The sequence below is a fragment of the Desmodus rotundus genome, chromosome 3, assembly GCF_022682495.2.
Source record: "Desmodus rotundus isolate HL8 chromosome 3, HLdesRot8A.1, whole genome shotgun sequence".
Taxonomy (NCBI): Eukaryota; Metazoa; Chordata; class Mammalia; order Chiroptera; family Phyllostomidae; genus Desmodus; species Desmodus rotundus.
The window spans coordinates 176,235,697-176,249,347 of record NC_071389.1 but is presented as its reverse complement, the minus strand read 5'-3'; the positions used below and the strand labels follow the sequence as shown (position 1 = coordinate 176,249,347).

The following is a 13,651-nucleotide window of genomic DNA, read 5'->3' as shown; positions in this document are numbered from 1 at the left end:
ATTCAAAAGTTGTACCCATTACCATGTTCCTTCTTAGCTAACCAGCAATTCACTTCAGTGAAGTCTTCATATTGTTAACTGAGACCCACTACAAGCTGTGCTCCGTGATAGCTGTGCTCCATACACTTCAGGTTCTTTCAACTGATTGTTGATGCAAGGGCTCTCCTTACAAACAAAACAGAAATGGAAAGAAATCACTTTGTACTGGCTGTGAAAACTTTCCGGGGTCAAGCCATTTTATATTCTTTATCTCTCACAGTAACCCTATGCCAGCCTTAGGCACTCGCTCCTTCCACTGCTCCATGTGGAAGCCCTTCCTGGTCAGTTATGCTACTCGTCTTCTGACTGCGTGTCCATGTGCTTTCCTCCTCCGTTCACAGCATTACCCCGCCTGCAGCCCTCTTCCTCCTCCTCTGTCCACAGAAGTTCTGTTTTTTTTCAGGACACCAATCCGATCACAAGAAATCCTCCCTGACTTCACAGGAGGGGTCCTCTCTCTCTCTCTCTCTCTCTCTCAAATTCAATAGACCCTAATATGTGCACTTCTCATACAATGACAGAAAATTCCCTTTACATAAATATTCATTGATTATCTTCCAATGAAACCTTAAGGACTTGGGTCTACCCACTACCCCTTTTCTCTTCTAGAGTTCTGAACAAGGAAGTGTATTCCATAACCACCAGCTGGAAAACGGGGGAAAAGTGCCACTTCATTCAGTTCATTAACTCCCAATCCTCTCCCTTGGTTCCTTAGGTATGTCCAGTCTCTTTCTTGGTGAGGTCTTCTTAGACTACTTCTCTAAAATTTTAACACCCTCCCTGCAACATTTCATACCTCCTTCTTTGCTTTATCTTTCTCTCTTTAACACTTATCTCTTTCTAACATGCTATATAATTTACTCTGTGCCAGGGTCTTCTGTCTCTCCAGCTAGAATGCATACTACATAACAGCAGAGAGTTTTGTCTTTTTTTGTTTGTTATTGAATCATAGTGCTAAAGTACTAGGTAAGGGCTGGATGCATAGTATTGCTTAATGAACATCTTTTAGTGAATAAATTAATACAGAGAATACCATTTAACCTAAAGGGCTTAATATGGCCTCTTACTCTCTGCTCTTTTATGTCTCAAATCTTTCCACTAAGATGACATCTTTCCACTAAATGAGAGAAAAGTCCAGTCTGAAGCACATCCACCAGTGCCAGAGGAACGAGAGTAAGAAAGACAGCAAGAACATGCTATTTATTTCAAGAACCTAGATCTAAGCTGGCCTCGACTTCCTAACCCCAGGCCAGGACGGTGTGTGGCGGAAAAGAGAAAGAATGACAAGATCTGATTTTCTGGTAAGGAGAAAGGGCAGTATAGATCCAGAAATGTAAAAAGAAACCGGGCAGTATTCAGGCAGAAGCACAGGTCTTCGACAGTGACTCTGTCCTCCATTAAAATGGGGCACGTGACCAATAAAACTAGTCAACAGTCATGTATGAACAGATGGATCTCCAACATTTTCCCCAAGCCCAGTGGGGAGAAGAACCTATGAAGAAGTTTAATTTCCTGTGAGGGAAAGATAAAAATGAGAGGGGGAGAAGAGATATTCTAATGCAGACTTCTTCAAGAAATGGCAATACTAGTTTTATATTCTCTAAAAAGCCAAGCATATGAGAGTGGTTCAATGAACGTTAGCTGATTGGTTGGCTGGTGTTGATTTTATAGGCATTTTTAGGAATTCTGGGACTCAAACGGAGGCCAGCATAAAGTCCATCTGTTTCACTGGACTTTAGGGTCTACTGCTGATGTTCCTGCTGGCCTCGTGTTGACCCTAAGCTTTCCTAACACTTTCCTAACTATGCTGGAAACTGTTCTATATCAGAAGTTGTTTTGGAGTGTCACTAGATAGAAGTTAGTCCCCCACCCCATGCCAAATTTCCACGAGGCTCAGACAGACCCACCTTACTTTGTGACTTGTCAGTTGTGTGATCCCGAACAAGCTATTTAACCTCTGCAGATCTTGGTTTCCTCATCTATAAACTTGGAATAATATTTACCCAATGGGAGGTCATGTGGATTAAAAGAGAAAATTTAGGATTTTATTTATTCTTTCATTTAACATTTACTGAACCTTTACCATGTTCTGGGCTGCATTATGCCCTGAGGATATTGAGATAAAAGAGTCAGTTTCTACTCTTTAGGAACACAGAGTCAGGAGAAAAGAGACATGTGGAAATAAGCAAGTACAACAGAGTGTGACAGTGTATGGATGAGGGTATGTATCAGTCAGTTTAGAGACACACATATTCGGTTTCTAATCTCGCCTGCGGGGAGGTCAGGAAAAACCCATCAAAGGAGGCAACATCTGAGCTGAGCCTTGAAGAGTCATTAAGAGTAGCCAAGTAGAAAAGTTCTGAGGTTTGAAGAGGAAAAGTTGACCCTTCTAGACAAAAAAAAAAAAAAAAAAGCATATATAAGTGCAGGGAGGTACGAGTATGTTGCATATAGAAACTGCGATCAATTTCTTATGAATAGAAGTTTGGGTTTAAGTTGTGGAATGATAGAAAGTGAAAATGAAGAGGCAGGCAGGAGTCTGCAGCTGGAAAATGAAAATCAAAGCTCCCTGGCATGGTTTTTGAGTTTTTATCTTGATTTCACTGAAGAGCTATTGCAGAATTTTAGTCAGAGAACTGACATGAATAATTTTGTATTTTAGGGTGAGCGCACTGACACTGTGTGAAGGATGGATTAGACTGGGGCTTGATCACAGTCAGGGAAAGGAGGCAATTGCAGCAATTCACGTAACAAATGACAAAAGCAATAAGAGAGGAAATAAATAGAAGCAGGTACGTATAAGAGACAGATAGATGAGAAAGAGGAATCACCTAGAATGACTCCCAGGTTTCTACCTTGGATAATTGGGTAGATGGTGGCGCCAAGGTTAATATAAGAAGAAAAGAACATTGGCAAGAGAGAGGAGAAGATGAGAGTTTAGTTTTGAGTTTGGTGAGCTTAAGGGTCTTTTGGGGACATAAAAGTGAAGATTTTTAAGGAGGTGGCTGGGCACATAAGTCCAGGGCTCAGGAAAACAATCCGGGTACATAGATTTGGAAGTCGTCACTTCTAGACGTGGGTCGTCGGTAAAGCCCATGTAGACAGATCTGTGAGAAGATGAGGAGATTAAGAAGGGAACCCTGGAGTTCCCCAGTAAATAAAGGTAGGCTGAGTGTGAGTGAGCAAGAAAGGGAGAAGAAACAAACAGAGAGGAAGTTGCCAGAAGAGGGGTCACTGAGGTCAACTATTAAAGAGAGGTCAGAAAGGTAATAAGTCAATTTCTTGGAGTGGGAGCTAGGATGTCACAGTGGCGGTACCAAGGGCGACTATAATGGAAGCACAGCTTACAACCTTAAATTAACAGACAACCTCCATTCTGCATATCAAGTATATACAATGTGACTTTATATTAACCATTTGACGTCTGTCTCATAAAACTTCTTAAATTCTAAATTAAAAATATTGCTATATGTGGTAAAAACACTTAACATGAGGTCGAGCCTTCCAACACATTTTTAAGTGCACAGTAGAGTATTGTTAATTGCAGGTACAATGTTGCACAGAAGTCTGTGCAGCTTATTCATCCTGCACAACAGAAACTACATGCCCGCTGAGCAGCAACCGCTCATTTCCCACCGCCCCTAGCCCCTGGCAACCCCCATTCCACTTTGAATCTAGGAATGTGACTATTTTAAGTACCTCATGTAGGTGGAATCACACAATGTTTGTCTTTCTGTGACTGGCTTTTTCACTTAGCATATGTCCTCCAGGTTCAACCACATGGTCAAATAATTGCAGAATGTCCTTCTTTTTTAGGGTTAAATAATAATCCATTGTTTCACAAGTATGTCTCCATCCACTTACAGTGACAAGTAGTGTCTATAACCGCAAAGTGGTTAAATTAATTAGTCATCTTTCCCTGTTTCTGAAATATAGGCCTATGGTTCCTTTACTCTAGAATTTCTACTTGTTGAGCCAGACACAGGACTAAGTATCTGATTTTGTCAAAAATCACCCTCAAAATGGTTGCACAACTCTGCTACCTCCATCCTGTACTCCCCCATGACTCTCAAAAAATGCAAGGGCTGTTCTTGTGTTTCTAGTACTTTCCCTCTGTGACCCCAAAGCAGAGGAATGCTGCACTAGTCGTGAGGTTGCTGAACAGCCCTCCCTGCTGGAGGGCGCCACGGGAGTCCTCAGATGAAAAGCATGGTAGAAGAGATAGATGTTATTTCTGGAATTAGTGTGATGGGAGATGTAATGAGAAGCTCGCTGCAGGGCTAGATAGAAGGTGGCAAGAGAAAGAAAAGCTTCCCTGATGTCTTTGCAAAAAAGCTATAGAAAAATATTTAGGACGTGTGAACACTGAGAAGCTGGAAACTGCAGAATAAAAGACCTCGGCGATGGCTAGCTAATCCCATGTGCTTGTTTGTATATACAAGACCGAAGTGAGACTCTTGACGTAAAGCACATCTTTTACGAAATCTGTCGCTGACTCACAGACACAGAGAACAGACTGGTCGTTGACAGAGGGGAGGGAGGTGTTGGGGACTGGGTGAAAAAGGTGAAGGGATTGAGAAGTACAGATTTGTTAGTTACAAAATAGTGCCAGGGATGTAAAGCACAGCATGGGGAATATAGTCAATAATGTTGTAATAACTGGGCACGGTGCCAGGTGGGTACTGGAAATATCGCGGGGGGGGGGGGGGCACTTGGTGAAGTATATATCTAACCAGTATTCTGTGCACCTGAAACTAATACAAAATAATACTGAATATAAACTGTAATAAAAAATAAAATTAAATAAAAAGAAATCTGTTGCTGATGCTTTACGTCTGATGGTCTCTGCTGAAACTTTCAGATGATAGCCTTGCAGGGTGTTCTCAGCCCTGGCTCCCCCGAACTGCCTGCTGCCAATGAGTCAACTGGTTCTGTTTCTGACAGTTTATTTTTGTTTTTGCCGAGTTCCTGTATACAAGTGCTGACTCTGTTCTCTTTTGTAGCTGAAACTGCTAAAAGCTCTGGAGTCCAGTTCTGGCTGCCCTGCTGGTGTGCGTTGCACTTCTGGGCTGGTACTGTCCAGATAAATGAGGTTCTGACATTGCTGTCCACCTATTACAAAGGCAATGAAGATGAAGGAAAGCTTAGACTCGCCTCCAGTTTTGCAGAGCCCAGCCACAGGCTTAAGAACAGTTCTCAGGTTGAGGATGGCGTGCTGCCCCAAGTTCTGGCTCCTCCCCTGGAAGTTTACAAACTGGGGGGAAAAAGAGGCTCCCAGGAGGATAGGAACAATAAGAAACAGTATTTCCACTGAGGGAATGGATCTGAAACTGTCAGGCTCCCTCAGCCTTCTCCCTCACCCCTAATAAAAGAAATAAATTAGTAATGACCTAAATTAGGCCAGTTGTTTTACTTGTTTAGTTGAATACACTTTTGAAACATTTGGATAAGCTAGAAATTAGTGGGGAGGTGGCTGTATATCACTATGAAGGAATCACTATTCATACAAAAAACCCACCAGGCACAAGATATCCAAGGTATTCAAATGCCACACAATACTCATATCTCTTTCTAGGTACAGGCAAACCTGCAGGCCAAATGCCAGAGCTTTGCCCGGCTTGTTCTTCTAACCTGCCTCGGCTCAGAAAAGAACCACAAATCCCGGCCTGTGATGACTATACTCAGCGCCTGAGGCAAAAGCAGAAATACTGGACACATTTGACAAACACTGAGCAGGAAGCTTGAATTTCAAAGCAGCAAGAACTGATGGGAAAGGGAGGCAGGCATAAGGACACTTGGGAGCTAGTGAGCATGAATCCACTCTGCTCCCCTGACGGACGCGCATGGGACCAGACCTTTTCCTACACCACATTCAGTGGCCTGCGTGGGCAGTGCAGTCTCTGGAATCGGAATGCACGTCCAAGTCCTGGCTCCCCCAGCTCCTACCTGCGAGACCTTCAGAAAACCACTGAACTTCTCTGGTCCTCACGATTTTGGGGGGGTGGTTGTTTTTTCATCTTAAATACCAACACCATAGAGATATTGTGAAAATTGGTATGTTAATACAAGTAATCTGCTTAGAAGAGTGCCTGGCTTATAAACACTGGCCTATTACAAAAGTGGTAGGTAGCTATCACTAACACTTTATTATCCGACAGCCAGGGTTCCTATTGCTTCAGAGATTCTTCTACAGAAGAAGAATTGGCACGAGCCAGGGCTTTCACTCCCTAAATCTGCCGAGGCCTTTCCTTTCATTTCCCCCGCTTTCTATCCTGGGTGGAGTCTTCACTGCTCTTCACCCCTTTTGAAAAATTTCCCCGGTTTTCTAGTTTGTCTTGGAGTATCTTCCCTTTTCCCAATTTGTCTCTTTCCCCATCTATGTGTCTCTTTTCTCTCATACCCCTTTCATGGAGAACAAAATCCAGCACAATGTAGGCACTAATTAAAATTTTGTTGAACAAATGATAAAACAGAATGTGAACATACAATTTAGCCCCAAATACAATAATAACTTCAAATTATAAAAAGGAAAAAAAGCCCTATAAATGATTTTTAATTTTGAAGAAAGGGATCACAGAGAAAGAGATATAAGTGGTTATTTGCAAAACAAGACCCAGAGACATGGAATAAGAAAATAATAGAGGCTGCTTTGCAGTGGGAGCTTTGGTGGTCCACGCGGGCGTGCCTGTGACACTGTGTCTGGCACCCAGAACCAAGTCTCTTTCATGAAGGAGACACGAGGGATCCATCTGCTCAGGACAAAGACGGTCAAAGGTTTCTCTCTGATTGTTCGGTAACAGGGTTCCCAGGAAGGCAGCTCTAGATCATTAGTACTGCAAACTACTAAAAAGGCAGCGGGAGCGTGACAGTGGAAGAATTCAACCTTCCTTCCTGGCCCCCTTCCTGGAAGGTGGCTGTTACCAAAGCCCATGGAGCCAAGTGACTGAGCTGCCCCATCTATGAAATGAAGTTCTAAAAATAAGCAATTCTTACAACTAATCAATGAATAAATAGTTGTCACTAAAAATATGCCATAGTCAGAATAGTGCAGAAAATCCAAAAGTGCACTTGCAACCACAGATTGTCTAAACTAGAAGGGACCTTAGGGATTTAAAGTAATTCTCTTGTTTTATATATATAAATACTGGTGCCCAGGGGTATTAAGTGACTTGCCCATGGTCACCCCGTAGATTGGTGGCAGAGCCAACACTTGAGTGGACTCCCTATTTTTCCAACACTAGAACCAGACTGAATATGGATATCCTACTTGAGTCATGCAGCAGGGAGGAGAGGCAGGACAGAGAGAGAAAGCAGGGAAAGGGAGTGGGAACGTCCTTGCCAGCAGAGCAGTTACAAAGCTTCAGTGAAAATGGAGCCCAGGATTGAAAAGCAACCCAGAGAGGAAATGGAGCAATAAGACCCAGGCACACCATTTGCTGTCCTGGAGCGAGCTGTTATTAAATGGTGTCCTGGGGAACTGGGGATGTTCCAAGAATTAGCTCTAAAGGGCCAAATAGCCTTTTCGTGTTCTAAAAACTGCCTGAGTTCTCCTTCGTGAAGAAGAGCCCAGGTGCTCATCTATTATTGAGCATGTTTAAAAAGGCATTTAGGAAAGAGCACCCAGAGACAGATTTGCAACTACGACGTCAGTCCCAAGGGAGCTGCGCTTGCTTAGAAAAGGAGCAGAGTTCATGTTCAGCGTTATGGGAAGAGCCAGCAGAGGCAGGTGTCCAGGCATTCTCCAAAACACCTGTTGGTGTTTGCTCCCCCCTCCATTAGTTCACCGGGAAGTGAATGACAAAGAAGGCAAGTGCCCACGATGATAGACCTTCCTCTTCCTGTTGTCAGCACAGTCAGACAATGAGCCAGGGACGAGATTCTGCACCTTGTGCAGGGGTGGGGGCTGGGTGAGGGGTTTTCTAATATATGTACACACATACACAGTTTCTAAGTAATAGAATAATATATAGCACTAAACATTGACAAATGGATGGACAGAAAGAGAAAATAAGATAGATGGAGAAATTTTTCGTGGTATATTTTATATCATATTTATATTTTTATTATTTAATTATGGCAATTTAAAATATAGCATCCACAACATACTGTTAAAGGAAAATGGAGATTACAAAACAGTATATTTAATACCATCTCAATTTTATAAAATATGTCTTCATATTTATAAAGCACATATATAATAGATAAGAACATAGAGGGAAAAAGATTGGAATGATAGAGACCAAATATAAACAGAAATCATCTCTGGGTGGTAGAATTTCAGGTAAATTTTATTTTCTTCTTTATGCCATTCTCTATTTTATTAGCTTTTCCTTAATGAAAAATTATTATACTTTTGGAATCAGATGCGAATGAAAAATACTACTACATAAAAGAGAGGTTTATCACTCAAGACTCAGAAGTCCTCTGGTTCTGAAGAAGAGATCTTCATAATTTTGTGTGTGATACATTTAAAAGCACCATTTAAGGCACTTTGCTCCTCTGAGATCTTACACTTAAGTATAGTATTTTAAGCATACAGTAATTCATCTGGAAAATAAAAATAGAGGTGCAGATCCTTTGGGGGTCATCTTGGTGGCTGCCTACCTCAGTCAGATTCTTCCCTCTATTTCACCTGTGAACTTAAGGGGGCACATTTCTTGAGAGCAGGGTGTCTTGTGTACCTTTATGTCCTGTTAGCACCTAGCATAAGGCCCTTCACCCAGCAGTCTATCTGTATGTGTTTCTTGAACTGAACTCCAGCTGTCTGATAAAAGACGTGATAATTGTAGATACGGGAAACAAAAGCAATGCCTTCATCTGGTGGAATTTGAGATTTTGCTTTCACGTGAAAAGCAGAAATGCCAATAGGTTTATCTGAGCTTTGCAAAGCAGAAGAAAACGCGATATACTCCTAGTAGTCCTTTGCAAATGGGAAGTTGCATTCTGAGATGGAGTGTTTCCCACTTCTGGAGTTGGGTGGGGGGATCAAAAATGCCACGTCTCCTGAACGGAAAGAGACCGAGCACCCCTTCCACCCTTATCAGCACTTTCACCAAGATAAAGTGTAAGTGTCCTTACTTCCATTATTAACTCTCCGTTCCTTCCATCCTGAATGCTGAAAAATCGCACCTGGGCGTGGCTCCTCTCCTACCTAGACAACTTCAACCTCCTCTCTTTCTGCCCCTGCAGTTTTCCCTTCTTTCCCTCTCCTTTCGTGTAATCGGAGTGGCATAACTGAAATCCCCTTGCGCTCTCTCTCCACTCTGACTCCGTCATTCTCTCATGGCTATTAGCAGCTTTCTGTTCTTAAGATGTGACATTTGCCCTGCCTTCAATTCTAATTTCAGTTTTTCCTGTTCCACATCTTTTTCCTTTAATTTGCCCACCCCCATTTCCTTTATTTTCCTGGTTTCCTGGCTGAGTTTTTCGTCTGCTGAAGCCTTCCTTTCTTTGCCAGGTAAGTGCCCTTGAATCACTCAAATTCCCCTTGAAAGGTCACAGCTATGAAGCCTTTCCAGGATATTCCTCCACTACAGAATAATTTGTTAATTTGCCAAGAAAAAAGACAAATTCACACCATCTATATGCCTTAGACCTTTTAAGGCACTGAAAGTTTGTATTTCTGTATTTCACTTCTGACAAACGGAAAGCCCTTTGACAGGTAGTGTCTTTTGCCTGCCACCCTTCCAAGGTGAATTTGGGGATTCAGCACAATCCAGCGCTGATTCCCCTGTGTCCTGGGGCATTAAGACAGCACAGAATGCTCAGCTGTCTCCTAGAGGCTCCAAGGTGAATTGCAGTGAGCAATCCAAAGGCTGTGTCTGCCCATGAATACCCAGCTCCCTATACCAAAATGTACTCAACTCCAAGGTATACATTTTAGATTTTACGCAGGGACTGAATCTTTCTGAACTCACCATTATTCTTGGAGATGCAAGCTCCAATGCCAACAGGAACCAGGTAGATAATTAATACAAGGGATGGGACACCAGGGGTGGGGGTGGGGAGGGCTGGGACGAGCAGAGCGTGTACTCCATCCAAAGAACGCGCTGCCCCTCCCCTCGGCCCCAGCCGAATGTGACCCAGTGTTGTTGCCACTCTCCTGGTTTTCAGGAAATCCAGAAATGTCCAGTTCTAATGCAATCTCTAACATTTTCAGTACTTAAAAAGTCTTTAATCTCTCTCAGGACACATAGAACATGCCTGGGATCCACAAGCGGTTCGAGGACCTCCAGTTTGCGACCTTTCCTAAAGGTCTTGACCAGGCCCTCGCATTGTGTCTCCAGGGGCAAGTGGAGACAACTGGGGAAGGGAAATGACTGCCACACTTGTTACGGAAGCATGCCATGCTCACTTAAAACAGCAAGTTAGGGTAGGTAACCTACAAAATGCACTTAATTCCTAAATAAATAATAAAAGTTAATGCTTCTTGATTTTGGGGGGGAAATTAAATATAAATATTGGAATGTTAATAGCCTGATGTGTCAAATTAGAAAAAAATTCACTTTCGTGTGTTCCACAACATAGTTGAAATGGGAAGAAGGGAAGATAAAATATACACACATTTCTCCTGCGGCTCAGAAGCAGGTCTGTAGTCTCTATATAAAGTTTATATAAACTAAACAGTATCTGTATAAAGTTTAAGCAGATAACCAGTGGGAATAATGTGAAAATCTTTTTACTATAAATAAGTTACCAGTTAAAATTCGAACAGCAGCCGTTAGACAAAGTCCTTAGACATTTAACGGGCTGCTCATTTAAAACAACAGAGCCATCTCCAAAGCCTCTGTGGGGCGGGCACCCCTGGTTGGGAGCCGCTGTAGCCCCTCTCGCCCCACAGCAGCGCCTGGGGCCACCTGAAATGATCGGATTTATTATTTGTTGACATGCTTGTTGTCTAACTCTCCTCACCAAGGCACAAACTCCTTGAGGGCAGGAGACTCGCTGGTCTTACTCAGTACGGTTTCTCCAGCACCCAGAACAGTGTCCGGCGCTGACAGGGGCTCAGCAGATGTTTGCTGAATGAACAAACCCGGTCAGCCTAACATCAACCAGTCTCTCCAGCAGTTGCCAAAGACCACAGGTAATTCAGAATCTACTGGAGTGAGTGGGACAGGCTTTAACTCTTTCTTGCTGGGCTTCTGGCTCTGTCCTCTACTTTATGGAGGGATAAATACTCAGTTTTATTTCGAAGTTAATGGCCAGAAAGTAAAATGAGAACAGAGAAAAATGACAGAGTGGCAGTCTTAAATATCCATTAAACAGATACTTCTCTTCTCGTGAAAAGGAAATGACTGTGATAAACTATCCCTGTGTTTTATAGGTCAAAACTCACATTGCTGGCCCTCAACCCTAGAGCTTCTGGGGTGGGACCGGAGAACTGACTTTTCATATAAATTTCCAGGTGATGCTGATGCTGTTCGTCCAGGGGTCACACTTTGAGAATCATTGGTGGAAACTGTAAAACACTATCAGGTGTCATTTGTTACTACCATTCATTCTCCATCTCACCAGTCAACTCTGACTGTGACATTTTTTGACATAAACCACTTTCCCTTATGGGAGGAATTCCTTTAATGGTTGTGGGCCAACCTACCCACCACACAAAAAGGAAACCATTAAGGGGAGATTGGCAGCTCTTTACTTTCAACCACAAAGTTGTGGTTTATTACAGTGAAACAAACCCAAGGAAGTCAAATGGCACAAGGACACATTGTAAGTTTTCATAAACTGTCATTATTGCTTACTGTGTGTTTGGTTGTTATTTAATGGTTCTGAGAACCCACAACTGGCTAAACCAAAGCTGAGGTTTCTAATTCCCTGATTTCCGGGGGATGAGCCCAAGCACAGACTGCTGTGCTGTCACAGACTTTGCCACTATTTTCTTATTACAGGACTTAATTTTTTAAAAATCCCCGTGTAAAAACTTGTTTAAAAATAAAGAAAGCTTGCTTATTGACCATTTATCACCAAGCACATCGAGCATTCTATTTGCTGTCTTCCAGCTTCTTCCATTTAGTAACTGAGGCCAAAATCCAAGCTTATTCTGTTATGTGGTCATTTTCCTCCACTTTCTTATTTCTGAACACGATTTCAATTGCGTTATCATTGGTTCAAGTGAGCTAACTGAACAATTGCATAACACTTGCTACTTGCTACATGCTACATGCTGTGCTAAGTTTTACATGCATTAAAACTTATTTGACACTTTAACAGTTTGAAGTACGCACTATTATTTTTCCTATTGTACAGATGAGGAAACTGTGGCACTAAAGGAAAAGCAACATCTATGTACACTTCTCCAGATAAATCACTGTGCTAAGCAGACGTAAGATATGAAGCCTCTTGGTTTTCAAACTATGGCTCTAGGAACAAGTTCAACAATCCAGGGTTAAAGGGAAAGCATAAGCCATGGCATGCAGGCACAAAAGTACAAGAGGCATTGGAGAAGGGTTAGTTGCAATCATACTGGCGTGTTAGGCTAAGTGCAGAGATGAAAGGGGAAAAAGAGGGAGGGGCAGGTTTGGGTGACATGACTTGAGAGCTAGGGTTGGAAGCACACTTTGCCCTGCGGAAGCATTTCCCAAATTTCACTCATTCATAAGTGCCACTGTAACAATGTTTGCCATACCTGTGTCCCGCCTGCACTATTTTTAAGTTGATATATGAAAAAACTTCATTTTAAAAATGGATTTATTAAAAAATTAATGTCATTACTCTAAATGTGAGACAAGTGTCACTAGCCAAAGACAGAAAATACCTATAAAAATAAATAGATGGTTATTTAAATAAAAAATACTCATCCTTCTTAAATTAACTCATGTGCCTTAAGAAACCCACAATCACGCTTGGGGAAACACGGATGTGGCAATGGGAATCCTAGAGCATCAGTGTCCGTATTCTCTGAGTTTTGCTCTTACTTTCTCTCTCTCTCTCTCTCTCTCTCTCACACACACACACACACAAGTGATAGAGCTTATATATATAAGTTCATGTATAAATGAACTTCATCTAGTTTTATGAGATTCCCAAAACTCCTCTCTAACTAGCTGAGTTCACAAAATATTTGGTTTCATGAAAAGCAAAGTTAAAACTTCACATCACTCTCCTACGAAGATTTAAGAACTACTTTGTAGGTCGGCTACCTTCCATTCCCCCTGGCATTGCCACATTCCCCTGCGCCTCTGGCAGCTGTCTTGACCCGTGCGGCTGTGTGGCCACCATGCACTGCCACGGCGGCTGCATTTTAGAAGAGCTTTAAGGCACAAGATAACTCTTTCCTAGAGAACCCCCTCTAGGAACTCAGGACCTAGACACCGTTTCTGCAGTTAATTACAGCCTATGTTATTGAAAGATGTTCTCAACTGAAAAGAGAGGGTGTGTGCATATGTGTGCATGTGTGTGTTTGACAAAAGATGGTGAGAAGGTATAGGGATGTAGGGATGCAGAAATGCTTTCTGGTTGTCTATCTTTCTTGCCTCTCTCCCTCCTTCCCTCCCTCCATCATTTTTCATTTTTGTTAATCTCAGGAAAACGTTACACTGAAACGGCCAGCAACAGTATGGGCTAATTACCGCCCCCCCCCCCGCCCCCCGTGCAGGACCATTTCTTA

General features: G+C 42.4%; 1 protein-coding gene across 1 annotated transcript in view; it reads right to left on the bottom strand.

Annotated features, from left to right (window-relative positions):
• Positions 1-13,651, bottom strand: part of GRIN2B (glutamate ionotropic receptor NMDA type subunit 2B) — a 400,196-nt gene that overhangs the window by 80,391 nt on the left and 306,154 nt on the right. The window lies entirely within an intron of this gene.